Source organism: Camelus bactrianus, chromosome 12 (assembly GCF_048773025.1).
Source record: "Camelus bactrianus isolate YW-2024 breed Bactrian camel chromosome 12, ASM4877302v1, whole genome shotgun sequence".
NCBI classification, from domain to species: Eukaryota; Metazoa; Chordata; class Mammalia; order Artiodactyla; family Camelidae; genus Camelus; species Camelus bactrianus.
Genome location: NC_133550.1, coordinates 6,729,045 through 6,739,976, shown reverse-complemented (window position 1 = coordinate 6,739,976; position 10,932 = coordinate 6,729,045). Strand labels below are relative to the sequence as shown.

The 10,932-nt window shown below is 48.2% G+C and overlaps 1 long non-coding RNA gene across 2 annotated transcripts; it reads left to right on the top strand.

The window, feature by feature from the left end:
• Window positions 1–4,397: 4,397 nt before the first annotated feature.
• On the top strand, window positions 4,398–10,922 carry LOC141579345 (uncharacterized). 2 transcript variants are annotated; one of them, XR_012510531.1, is made up of 3 exons: window positions 4,398–4,530; window positions 10,240–10,302; window positions 10,423–10,922. It is a non-coding gene; the product is annotated as an uncharacterized LOC141579345 (long non-coding RNA). The 2 variants fall into 2 exon arrangements; XR_012510530.1 differs by having other exon boundaries at window positions 4,407–4,530; window positions 10,190–10,302.
• Window positions 10,923–10,932: the final 10 nt, after the last annotated feature.

Here is a 10,932-nt window from a genome sequence, read left to right as displayed (position 1 = left end):
CGCAGACTTGATTCACTCCCTGCCCTCTAATTTGCTCTAACTGTCGTCTCCAGATGAGACAAGGGTAAAGCAGTAAAGAGATAGACGGGTGAGGAGGGGGCAGCACTGCTGGGATGCAGGAGGCCCCTCTTTCCGTCCAGGCTGGAGCCAAGCCGAGGCTGACGCGGGGGCTCATGCTGGCAGAGCTGGGGAGGGACGTGGCTAAGACAGGCAGACGTGGGTGTGCCGGACACCTCACCCAGATGACTCGTCAGGCAAAACCCCCACCTCCCCGGGGACGAGTTTAGGAGTCAGGAGTTTAGTCTGTTGGGAAAGTTCATCCACCTGGAAACAAAGCAGGGAGCCTGGCCTGAGTGAAGGCAGGTGCTCCCAGAAGGGTACAGCTCATGAGCCACTAGGTGCCATGCCTGCCGCTAGCTTTGTCTTCAGTGAGCTGGATGCTGTAAAGCTCCTCTTTACTGTGAATATTAGGGATAACTTCCATAGGAGATGTTTAACGTCCACAAAATGATTCATTAAGAACTGATGAGCCAAGGAGACATGTTTTTCCAGGAAGGGAGGCCACCCTGGAGGCCACGGAAGCCCAGCCCACAGGGTCACTGAGCGGCCCGCACACACAGGTGCCTGCCCTCCTGAGTGATGCGTGTTACTTCAAGTTTTGCATTCTTGCACTTAAAAAACCAAATCTGGGGGATCTATAAAGCAATTGATCATTTTTGTCATAATATTCAAGTTTAATTCAAATAGAGGTTATTTTTCTCTCCCAAATCAGGGCCACACTTAACAGGAGGCAGATCATAATCAGCCTCGGTGACTGGCAGCTACTTTAAGGCTCGCAGCTAGGAAGGCTGGGTCCATGGGACTCCGCTGCCTTTTTACTTCTTGGTGAAGCCTGCATAGTGTAACCCACGTGCAGCCAACACATCTGGCCCCAGACTCAGAAGAAGGATCTCAGCCTTTCGAAGTTGCCCTTCAAGAAGCAGCCAGAAGTAAGAGAACACAGCTTTGGGGCTGTTTCACATTTACTGCAGTGATGAGCTGGGTAGGCAACTTGATCCCGGCACCAAGGTTCCACCCAGGCCACGTGGGGCCACATCCTCTGTAGGACTGTGAGTGTCATGTTTAGCGAGCCAGACAGGACACCCGGGGAGGCCACCAGACCTGGGGTTCTCAAAAGGCAAAGTCCGGGCCATTTGTGGTTGTCACAGCTGGGGAGGGGGCACTACTGGCTCCAGGTGGACTTAGTCCACAGGTGCTGCTCAGCCCCACACAGCCAGGACAGCCCCCAACACGGAGCTGCCGTGTTCCCACGGACGGTCACAGGGCAGGTGAGAGGCCGGGGCGGATGCTGACGGAGGAGGCACAGGCCCAGGTACCAAGCCCAGAGACCAGGGCTGCCAGCGCTTGCTGTGTCCCTCTGGGAGACCCGAGGACATGTTTCGAGCTTCCAAAAGTGCAAAGCAAATGTGTGCACATCTGGAGAATGATGGTCACACAACCTGTCTGCGGGCCCGGGGCAGGCTGGGGAGCTGGCCTGTGGGGGGCTGGGCATCCTGCACTGGGGGGTTTTCCCCTTGGGCCTCAGGCCCGCGGCTTGTGACTTCTCTCCACAAGGATGATGGACCAGGATGTAAGGACATCCCTGGTAAGAGTTTTAACTGCTTTCACAGCTGCTTTTTTTTTTTTTTTTTTAAACCACGGTAATGGAAAGTAAGATTTATCTTTTAAATAGACTTTAAATCTTCCCTTTAATTTTCTTCAAAATCCTTTGTATTTTGAGAAAGGACTAAAATTAATTAATATTAATATTAACCTCGTACCTACTGTTTGTACAACTTGTCCTAACCCTTCAAATATAGAAATAAAACCCAACCAACCGACCAACCATGGGAGGAAACATTATCCTCAGTGAGTGGAAGTACAGGGTGTGAGTGTGAGCCTCTGTCTCCAGAGCCCACTTAGGGTTTTGTTTCTTATTACTAAACATTTTCCCTGTTTGCCTTTAAAGAAATATTTCTAATATGTTTGAGACACCTGGACTGCAGGTGCAGACTTCAGACAAGTCTGAGGAAAGGAACTCCAGTTCCCAGGCCTTTCCAGGGGGTTCACAGCCTCTGTGCACTGTGGCCAATGTCCCTGGGCCCTTGGGGCAGCGGGCACCTCCCAGCAAGTTCAGCCTGTCGACTCCTCAAGTTCAGCATCTAACTGTGCATAGCATGTTTTAAATGAAGTGCTTCTCAAAATAAGGTGGCTAGTCTATAAATCAAGCAAGGGGTGCTGAACAGTTGCCCAGATATTTCCACAACCTGCCAGATTAAGTAGGAATTTTGTGATTAGAAGATGGTTATGAATTACTTTCAAAACAGAGATACTCTTATTTACCGACTCTCTCATGACAGCTGGGAAGTTCAGGACAGAGCTTATTTTCGTTTCTGTTACCTGCAAAAAGGAAACAGACAAGTATAAGGGGGAACATTTAGAAAACTTATTAGTATAGTATACAAAACACCCCAGAATGCCAAATCTTGTCTTGCTGAGCAAATATTTTAAATTACTGTAACTGACAGAAATATCATTCATCATCTTTAAATCAAGAGGAGTACCTGAATAAACACAGGAAATAGACCAAACATAAGGCAGATAGTGAATGTCTGGTGTCTGTGTGACCAGATGTGTATAAATGGCAGCTCAGGGCCTTGCAGTTACATGTTTATGAAAAACATGCACATCTTTTTCCAGAAGTGATTATAAAATACCCAAATAAAAAACCCTGCAATCCCCAAGCCAGTGATTTTCAAACATCCTTTCTTGCTTAACACCTAAAATAATTTGTAAACAGCAAGTATTCACTAGTATATTGTTAACTGATATCTAAAATTGTTGAATATAAGCTTAAGGGTATAATGTTCATCATATTTCACATTCAGTTACTTAATCATATTTCTCCTTTTATGAATAAAAGGATCTTAAAGTGATAGTGATTTGAACTCACCATCATTCATTAAAGAAAATCAGTGAGATTTTTTTTTAATAGTCAGAGATTACATACGGTTCATTTTTAACCTTCAAATCATATATTCATTCCATTTGTCCCCAAAGTTTTACTCATGTATTAATATTATATTTTATGTAAGTTTCTACAACAAAAATTTGTACATAAATTTATTTTTAAATTTTAAGTAACACAATCCTCTATTAAATAATTTCTTAGATTGAGTTTCATTTTGGTACACATTGATCAAAATGTGAAATATATTATGAATTTGTTAATTTACTCAGTGTGAAAGTAAACTTTTATTTGAAATACATCCTAATATGGGGCAAGACTTTTAAGAATTCACACACAGGATGACTATTTCTTGTTTCTGGAATGACGTAGTTCAACATCAAATTGTATTTCAGTGTTCCTTTTTAAAGATATAGGTGCTAAGAGAGCTGATTTTTATAAAAACTAGAGAGGGCAAGAAAGAGCTATTTTATAGCAATGTAACAGAACTCTTCTATATCCCCTCCAAGACAGGGGTGAAAAAAATCACACAGAGACCTATCGTCAAAAAAAAACAACAATAATAAAGTATTATTTGTAAAGTAATAAACTATTACTATTATAACTTTTTATTTTGGTGATAGCTATGTGATTTTAAAAATAATTAATATATAATGATAATATTAATTACTACTCTTATTGTTAATTCAGATAACAATGTCATTAGGTCCGCCTTAAATTTTGCTGAAAGCAAAAAAATGGAAATCACCTAATCTACAGAAGTGTTTACTGCTCATCAGACTGACTACACCAATATCAACATCCATAATTCACATTGGATCATTATCCTTGCATTGTGGGGACAGCGTAATGCAGATGAAGATTTGGTGGTGCTTTTAATCGAGTGTGAAAAAGCTCCCATGAAAGGCTAGCAGACAGAGGACAGCCTCATGTCACGGGTGTGCTTTGAGGAGTAACACGTGGGAAATGGAGATCTGGAAATCTGTCTCCCATATTACCTGTGCCCACGTGCCCTGCGTAGTCTCTGTGTACCCCGAGGTGTGCTCCAACTTGAAGGCCACTGGCCTAAGAACTTTATGCGTAAGAAAATACAGAATTAAGCATTGAGGGGGCTGTGATGGGGAGGAGGGGAGGCAAGCACAGGGAGTGGGACTAAGGGGTGTGGTCTGGCCCGGGGTGGGTGGTGGTTCTAGTTGGGTACTGGGACAGGTCAGTGGCGGGGTGGGGCCGTTTTGGGGATGGGGACCCGGCTGGCCTGGGCCGGCGGTGGGTGGGCGGGGTGGGTCGGCCCCACCGCCCGGCCCCTCCCGGCCCCAGTGGCCAAGTCCGGTACAGCAGGAGCGCCAGCCCGAGGGTCCGCGCTACGGGCGGGAGGAGGAGGGGCGCGCACGCGCGGACGCCGGAACCGGCCCAGAGCGCATGGAGGCTGGGCCGGAGCCGGGTGCTCCTCGACCAGCTCCCGAGGAGGAACACGGCCTGGGGTCTGGGCCGCCGCTTGGCGTCGCTGAAGCTGCCGCCGCCAGGTAAGTAAGGAGGCGCTGATGGGGGCGCCCAGGTCGGGGAGCCGGGAGTGAGGCCTGGGCTGCGCAGGTGGGGAGGCGCACAGACAGGGAGGGGTGCGTAGGTGAGGCCCGGGCCTGGCGGCCTGTTAGGACCCTGAGGCTTGTCGGGGGTCCGCGATCCTAGTTCGTGGTGCCCCCCCCAACATTAGTAGTGACTGAACCCCGCATCTTCGCCGCCTCTCCTATGTGGGTTTGGGAAAGCGGGTGCAGCCCCGGAAGGTGGGAGGGCGCAGGACGGGCCCTGGAGCACCACCTGCTGGCCCTTAGGCCATGGCCTTCCTGTGTAGGTGGGCCTGCCTGGCGAGTGAAGGCCGCCTGGGACCCTCCTGGGCACAGGCGACCTGGGGCGGAATAAGAGGCGAGGCCCAGGCCTTTGGGAGTTTGTTGGCCCTGGCCCGCCCCCCCATCAAAAGTTTTTGGCAAGTCTGTTTTTAGTCTTTTGAGGAGTCTCCCTACTGTTTTACACAGTGGCTGCACCAAACTGCATTCCCACCAACAGTGTAGAAGGGTTCCCTTTTCTCCACAGCCTCTCCAGCATTTATTTGTGGACTTTTGAATGATGGCCATTCTGACTGGTGTGAGGTGATACCTCATTGTAGTTTTGATTTGCATTTCTCTGATAATTAGTGATATTCAGCATTTTTTCATGTGCCTATTGGCTGTTTGTATGTCTTTACTGGAGAAATGCTTGTTGAGGTCTTCTGCCAATTTTTGAATTGGGTTGTTTGTTTTTTGGTCATTCAGTTGTATGAGCTGTTTATATATTCTGGAAATGAAGTCTTTGTCAGTCGAAACATTTGCAAATATTTTCTCCCATTTCGTAGGTTGTCTTTTTGTTTTGCTTATGGTTTCCTTTGCTGTGCAAAAGCTTTTAAGTTCAATTAGGTCTCATTTATTTACTTTTGCTTTTATTTCTGTTGCTTGGGTAGACTGCCCTAGGGGAACATTGCTGAGTTGTGTGTCAGATCATGTTTTGCCTATGTTTTCTTCTAAGAGGTCTCTGGTATCTTGTCTTATGTTTAAGTCTTCAAGCCATTTTCAATTTATTTTTGTGTATGGTGCGAAGGAGTAGTCTAACTTCATTGATTTACGCGCAGCAGTCCGGTTTTCCCTATACCATTTACTGAAGAGACTGTCTTTACTCCATTGTATGTTCTTGCCTCCTTTGTCAAAGATTAATTGACCAAAGGTTTGTGGGTTTATTTCTGGGCTCTCTGTTCTGTTCCATTGATCCATATGTCTGTTTTTGCACCAATACCATGGATGACTGTAGCTCTGTAGTATTGTCTGAAGTCTGGGAGGGTTATTCTTCCAGCTTTGGTCTTTTCTTCAGTAATGCTTTGGTAATTTCTGGGTCTTCTGTGATTCCATATAAATTTTAGGATGATTTCTTGCAATTTGTGAAAAACGCCCTGGGTGATATGATAGGATTTGCATTAAATCTGCAGACTGCTCTGGGCAGGACGACCATTTTGACAACATTAATTCTTCCAGTGCAAGAACCTGGGATATCTTTCCATTCTTTAAGTCCTCTTTAATTTCCTTAGTCAGTGTTTTGTAGTTCTCTGCATGTAAGTCTTTCACGTTCTTCATCAGATTTATTCCTAAGTATTTTATTTTCTTGGATGCCATTTTAAAAGTGTTTATTACTTTCATGTGAAGCAAGGCCCCTGACATCTGTGTGTGGATGTTGTGTGCTGCTGCCTTGCCGGGTAGTAGCTCTAGTAGTTTTTGTGTACAGCCTTCAGGGTTTTCTCTATATAGTATCATGTCACCCACGTATAATGACACTTTTACATTTACTTTTCCAGTCTGGACCCTTTTGTTTCTTTTTCTCATTTAATTGCTGTGGCTAGGAACTCCAATACAATATTGAATAGAAGTGGTGACAGTGGGTATCCTTGCTTTGTTCCAGATTTTAGCAGAAAGGCTTTCCGCTCTCTTGGTAGGGTATTGTGACTGTAGGTTTGTCATAATAGCTTTTATTTTGTTGAGACATGTTCCCTCTATACCGACTTTAGAAAGACCACGGGCGCAGTGCGGCCAGGGGGCTAGGAAGATGGCAGAGGCCGTAGCCCTGGTGGTGGCGGTGTGGGGAGGGGGGCTGCCCTGTGGGAGCCAGTCATTTGCCCCCATCTCCCCCGTGGCCTGGTGGGGTGCGGTCTCTGCTGCCCCAGGTTTGTCTTTAGGTCAGACTGCGCCCTAGAGGCCTGTGTGGCCCAGTCAGGGAGCAGCGGGGACGATGGCAGGTGTGGCAGCTGTGGAGGTGGAATAAGGGGGAGCTGCCTTGTGAGAGCTGGGGGATTTGTTCCCACCTTCCCCGTGGCCTGGCCTGGGGGCGGTCTCTGCTGCCCCAGGTTCACTGGAGGCATATCCCCAGGTGGGCCAGCTCCTTGGGAGCCTTGTGCGGTGTGGTGGGTGGGCAATGGTGGCTGTGGCTGGAGGGGATGCTGCCCGGTGTGAATCCCTGGATTTGTCTCCATCTCCCCCGAGGCCTGGCTTAGGGGCAGCATCTGCTTCCCCAGGTTCGCAGGATGCATGTCTCCTGGTTAGCTTGCTCCCGGGAGGTCTGTGCAGTGAGCTCAGAGGTCTCGGGGAGCGGTGACCAAGGTAGGTGTCCGGGGCCTGCCCCGGATGCTCCGCTCCGGTCATCTTGCTCCCATCTCCCCCGCGGCCTGGCCTGGTGGTGGCCTCTACTGCCCCAGGTTCATGGGATGTAGGATACAGGGCAGCGTGCTGCTAGGAGGCAGGCGCGGTGCAGTCAGTGTTGTGGGTTGGCAGCAGTGAAAGCCGGAAGTGGGAGCAAATCCCAGGGCTTGCACCACCCGGCCAAATTCCTTGCCTCTGGGTGATCATTGCAGAGAGGAAGCACTTTAGGCACTTCCAGCGGCCTCCTAGGGAGCTTTGCTAATTTGGCTGGCTATGTGTGGTGAATGTGCAGTTCCCTCTCTGTCCTTTTGTGGTCAGGGAATGCAAACTCACTTAAGTCTTAACGTGAAGAATAAGCGCTGCTGGCCAAGGAAAAGGTAGATTATGTAACACCTTTCTGAACTACAGAGAGATGCCCTGAGATTAACCCCAACAAGAAGCAGTGATGAACGTTACAAATATTCACAATCTCTCTTGGTGCACGGTGCACTGACATGCTGGGTGACATCGGGCAAGTTGCTTACCCACTCTGGATTTTGGTTTTCTCCTAGTAAAATTAGGGGATTGGATTAAATCAGTGACTGTAAGCCATGGCTAAACATTAGAATCATTGGGGGAAGTTTTAAAAGAAATTCCTCGGCCTCAGACTAATTAATTAATTAAGCCTGTTTAGGTATTTAAAAAAAAGTTGTTCAGGTGATTCTAATGTGCACCTAAGGTGAGAATCACGGGGCTGAACCACATCTAAGGCCATTTCCAACTTTGGCATGCTCTCACTTGGTGATTCAGTGACATAGTTGAAAAGTGACTTCATTACATCTGCTTGTGGGGACTGGGGAAGAAATGGATACTGACTGAGTTAGAATAAAACATTCTTCATGAATTTCCTGAGTCCCAGTTGGAGATTAAGTCATTCAGCTCTTTGCAGAGTAGCACCTTAAGTCCTGGGAGATAAGCAGCTGTCAAAAGATTAGTGAGTGAAATGGTTAAGTGGGAACATAAAGCAGAACATTAAGTGCCAAAATAAAACTTCTGAATGAAAGTGTTGGATACCGTGTGTATGTGTCTGCGCTTAAATGTGTACTTTCTCCCCAACATTTCCTGAGTACCTACTGTGTGTCAAGCACTTTACATGTATTAATTCATTTAATCCCTAGAACAATCGTGTGAAGTGTAATAGTCGCCCCCAGTTTGCAGGGAAGCATCTGCGGTACAGAGCAGTGTAGTAATGAAGTAGAGCCAGGACACAGACGCAGGCCGTCTGATGCCAGATCCCCAGGGTAACCACTGCGCTGCTCTGCAGACTCCATGAGAGGGGCCCCAGGAGGGGGAGCCCAGAAGCACTTTTAGGGAGGGCTCGCTGTCTCCTGCCACTGTGCCCCTCTGTACTTGTGGGGCATCAGTTGAAGGGAATCCTGGCAGAGGAGGAGTGTTTGGGAAGAGGCTCTGCTCCAGAAAGTGGCTGGTCAATAGAAGCGGGAAGAGTGAGAGCATCGCAGGGCAGCCTGGCCCGGTCCTCGCCCCCTCTGGCTCTAGCTTCCAACTGCAGTAAGCAAGCAAAACAGAGGCAGATTGGAAAATGCCCAGTGCCTCACTCCCAAAGCTGGGAGAGACAGGCTGGGGTTGGAAGGGGTGCCAGAGAACGGTGACAAGGAGAATGTGAAACAGGGGGCAGGAGCTAATGAGGGGGTTGGTGTTGGGGGTTTTGGCTGAGAGTCTGTGACTTTTGGGAAGAGGATGACTCATGGAGAGTGCCAGGCCCATGCTGTATTACCCTCACCCACCTTGGCACAGCCTCCTGACATTTTCATAGTCAGTGTTGAGAGTGCCAGGACTCTGCAGACATCAGCCCCGCCCTCCTCTCCCATGCGCTGGCTGTTCCTTTGCCCTAGATCTGGGCAGAGGACATGGGTACCTGCATCTGGGGACCCCAGCTGATATCATCCTCCATCTGCTCTTGTTCTAGACCCTTGTTGCTCACTGTCTAACCTCAGTGTCCACCTGCCTTTGGTAGAGACAGACACTAGCTGCATACATAACCGGAGAATGACTCTTGAACTTTGAAATCTTTTTCTGCCCACCTCTGCTTACAATTTCCCACCCGGATTACTTTCTCTTAGAATGGGTGAACGCAACTCTGTAATTCTTTTCTCCACTCATTTCCCTGTTCTTTGGAGGTCTCCTTCAGAGTTAGCTTTAATTAGCGATCTCCAAGCTGACTGGCTGGGCTAAGCATTAGGGCCGGAAGCTGCTGAGTTGTTAGGGTTGGGTGAGGACTGAGGGAGGACATGGTGTGAGCGGAGAAGGCTTCTCATACTGGGAGATCTGGCTGGGCTTCAAGAGGGGGCCGTTGGTGGTGTGGCCAAGTTCCAAATGTTGGCATGAAGCCCACACTCAAAGAAAAAGGGCCCTCAAGACAGTCTGAATGGCTCCCTGTGGGAAGTGACCTCCCAGTCCTTCTCCCCAAGGCGCAAGGGGTTTTCCCTTGGATCCTCCAAGACCACAGTGGTCAAGCCACTTCTCAAAGGACTCCCCTCGATCACATTTCTATTCCTTCTCTCCCAGCCACTCCCAGAGTTCGAACTTTGGCTACAGCCAGAATTCAGAGGCCACAGAAGGCCTCTAGTGCTGGAGGGGTGGGGGCCGGTAAGAAAGTCCTGAGGCTGTGTGTGTTGGGGAGGAAGAGGCTGGCCCTGGGACATATGCTCCAAGGCTCTGCTGCCAGATGAGGTGGAGGGAGAAGTAAACCCTGCAGTGTGTTCTGAAAGTGTTTGCTCCTAAGCTAGACACAGCAGCTAGAAAATGTGTCATCTGGGGGAGCTGGAAAATAGGGGCTCCGGAGGGAGGGGAAGAGGGACAGAGGGGCTGGAGAAACCTCGGCTTCCACTCAGATAAGGGGCAAAGTCTTTGCTGGGTCCGGACATTTATCAATTTTTTTAAATATTTTGAAATTATTTTGAAATAATTACAGATGCAGAGGAAGTTGCAAAAACAGTACATTCCCTTGTGCCCTTCCCCCAGCTCCCCCAGTGGTGACACCATCTGTAACTGTGGCACGGTATCAGAACCAGGTTGCTGACTCAGGTACAATTCTGTTAACTAGCCTACAAGCTTTATTCCGTTTCCCCCAGTTTTTTATATGCATTCATTTGCATATGTGTGCGCCTGTGTGCGTAGTTCTATGCAATTTTATTTCCCATATAGGTTTGAATAACCACCACCGAAGTCAAGATACAGAACTCTTCATCCCCATGAAGGAACTCCCTGTGCTATCTTTGTATATTAACCCCCCCCCCCGCATCTCTGTCCCCTAGCGAGCAGCAATCTGTTCCTCATCTCTCCAGTTCTGTCATTTTGACAGTGTTATACGAGTGGAATCACACGGTATCAGCATTGGTTTTAATTGAATGAATTTCCAAACTCCAGACTCAAATACAAAAGTTCTCTGGCAGGTTATTTATTCTAATATCGAGCTGCCTCCATTATCTGGATTCCTCCAGCTTCTTCATTCCCCTCCTTGACCTCCAATATTCCTCTCCATTCCAACAACCTGGTCTCACTTCCCCTTTAGGGAAAACCTACATGTCTAAATGTACCAGGCTGGTCTGGGACTCCTGCATGCTCCCCCGCCCTCCCTCTCCCCACTATTTATAGCCAGGCTGATTTTGGGCGGCCTCTCTCTCTCCTTTCCTGCTCCTTCCTCCTGTGGCAGGT